Source organism: Camelus ferus, chromosome 25, assembly GCF_009834535.1.
Source record: "Camelus ferus isolate YT-003-E chromosome 25, BCGSAC_Cfer_1.0, whole genome shotgun sequence".
Taxonomy (NCBI): domain Eukaryota; kingdom Metazoa; phylum Chordata; class Mammalia; order Artiodactyla; family Camelidae; genus Camelus; species Camelus ferus.
The window spans coordinates 2,178,246-2,180,788 of NC_045720.1; the positions used below are offsets into that span (position 1 = coordinate 2,178,246).

General features: G+C 51.4%; 1 long non-coding RNA gene across 1 annotated transcript; it reads right to left on the reverse strand.

Annotated features, from left to right (window-relative positions):
• Window positions 1–246: 246 nt before the first annotated feature.
• LOC116659796 lies at window positions 247–2,102 on the reverse strand. The gene is made up of 3 exons (XR_004315155.1): window positions 1,992–2,102; window positions 1,063–1,205; window positions 247–408 (listed from the first exon to the last, which is right to left on the reverse strand). It is a non-coding gene; the product is annotated as an uncharacterized LOC116659796 (long non-coding RNA).
• Between the last annotated feature and the right edge of the window lie 441 nt (window positions 2,103–2,543).

The window sequence follows — 2,543 nt, forward strand, 5'->3', positions numbered from 1 at the left end:
TTGGAAACTAGTCAATAAAGGGAGAGACCCAAGCTTGTCCCCTGACTGCCATCCTCTGAAACTGCAAGTCCTGGTCACCAGCAGCTGGGAGGGGACGCATGTCCTTGGGGGTGTGTTGTAGCCAATGAATGCAGAAGGAATGATAGGGCTCTGTCACCCCCATTCTGCGAGTCCTTCATGGGCTGATGGATGCAGGCGGTGACTGTCAACGACCAGCAACGTCCCAGAGGAGAGAGGCAGGCCAGCGCTGCTTGCCTTCTGATGGACAAACAACTAGGCTGATGGCCAGTTTACAGGAAACACAGGTCAGGTCGCAGGGACAGGAGCAGTGACCCCGGGGATGTCAGGTGAGTCCAGGCTGGGAGGCTCCACAGGACAGAAAACCTGGCGTCCTCAGCAGTTAAACTGCTGAGAAGAAAGAGAAAGAGAGAGAGCTGGAAGGGCTTCTACAAACTCGGTGATCTGAGAAATCCTATCAGCTGCATGTGTGGACCCGATTTTGAAAATATTTTTGATAAAAACCATGTAACAAAACATGTGTGAATTACTCAGGGGAGTCTGAACTCTAACTGGACATTGGCTACATTGAGGAACGACTGTCCTTTCTTTAGGTGGGAGAGTGGTGTTGTGGTTGGGCACTTTTAAGAGCCCTCATCTTCCAGAGATACACTCTGAAATGTTTACAGATGAAAAATGAGTAGCTTTCTGTGGGATGACGTGGGAAATGTTCATAATTTATAGCTTTAAGTGAATGTAGCTTGCTACAGATCAATGCATCAAATGCAATCCAATTTGTTTTGTAAAGAAAAGAGCAGAGGTGGTTGTCCACGTGGCTTTGGGCTTGCTTATTCCTAGAGAAAGACTTGGAAGGGCTGCACAAGACGCGGGCCCTGGGCATCTCCAAGAGGGAAGTAAGGGGGTGGGGGAGACTTTCCCTTTCACTCTCAGTAACATTTTGTGTGTGAGGAGAAATAAAGCCACGTCACCATCTGGCCACCTCCAATGAGTTACTGATCATCACAGCCGCTGACACTGCAAAAAAGACCACTCCCAGTGTCCCACCTGCACCGTAGTCCTGCCAAACCCAGACCCGGACCCAGCCGACCCCAGGCCCAAGCATCTGTCCCAGGGCCACGACAAGGGAAGCCAGTGGGCAAAATCCAGAATGCAGACAAGCCACAATTAGTTTCGTCAACAGATTCATTCTAAGGGAGACAAAAGAGAGAGGAAAGGAAATCCACAGGTTAAAAGAGGCCTGAGTGCCATAAATTTTCCTGCTTAAGCCTTACTTGGATCTGGAACCCAATAAGCTCTAAGAAAAAACGTGAGACAATTAGGAAATGTGAACACGTGGATATTTGGTACTAAGCAGTCGCTGCTATTTTAGGGGTGATAGTGACGTCATGGTTGTGTTTTTAAAAAGAATCTTATGTTTTACAGGCACATAGTGAAGGAGGTGGAGATAAAATGAGATGAAGCCTGGGTTTTGCCTCAAAACAGTCGAACAGTGAGGCAGGTGGCAGGTCCCAGCCTGGGGGGTTCAGGATGAGCAGTTGGGGTGGATTTCATCACCGAGTTCTCTACCTTAATCCAGTAGGGAGTTTCCAGAATGATCATAGTCATTATGACACTGTTCGTAACAGTTAATAATTATTTTTAAAAGGGGTATCATGGGGAGGTGTTACAGGGTGCCGTGGTACAATTCCACGTTCAAGGGAATGTGAAGGTGAAATTAGCAGCCAGTGCGATTACTGGCAAGTGTGGGGCAGACGTCCAGCTGCTCTGAACCTCTGCTCCTCATTTCCAAAGTGGAGATGACCCGACAACACAACTCAGAGGGCTTCTGTGAGGATGAGATGGGGCGAGACCCAGGATGGAAAATGCTCAGGACCTAGGACAGAGACAGCCTCCATAAATGGCAACTTTAAGAAAACTCTAGGCCCACTCAGGGGGAACCAGGAGAGGGCAAATGAGTCAAGCAGTGTGCTCACCACACATTGCAACGTGTCCGTTGCTTTCAGAGCTGCAGTCGCCATGGTCACACGGGCTCCTGCGTCAGGGCCGATTCCCCCCAGCTCCAGCTTCCCTGATTTACAAGCCCCACCTGCAGAGCACATAGGGTTGAAATGACTCTGGTGGGCTCCTGGCCCCATTGCCCACCCAGAGCAGGAATCACCTCTCAAGTCCACCTGGCAGGTGGCCCTCTGGCCGCTATGGAGGAAGAGAGACTCAGAGGAGGCACTCCAGCTGCTGGAAACACCTCCATGAAAGCGCTCTCCACTTTCTAGGCACAGTCTCTCTGACCATCTCCCATGGGACCCTGCTTCTGCCCACCACCCGCCTCACTCCCCGTCACGCGGTCCACCTGTCCTCCTCTCGCCAGCCCGAGAGGGGCCTGGGAGCTGGTCTGTGCCAAGTGCACTATTAGGCAGTCAACTCTGGTTGGACGGATGATGACAGGTGCTGCCAGGCAGCAGGTAGCGGGCGCTCCAGGTGTGGCGGCCTGGCCGCTGTCCTTGGTGCTAATACACACGTGGCCCTCC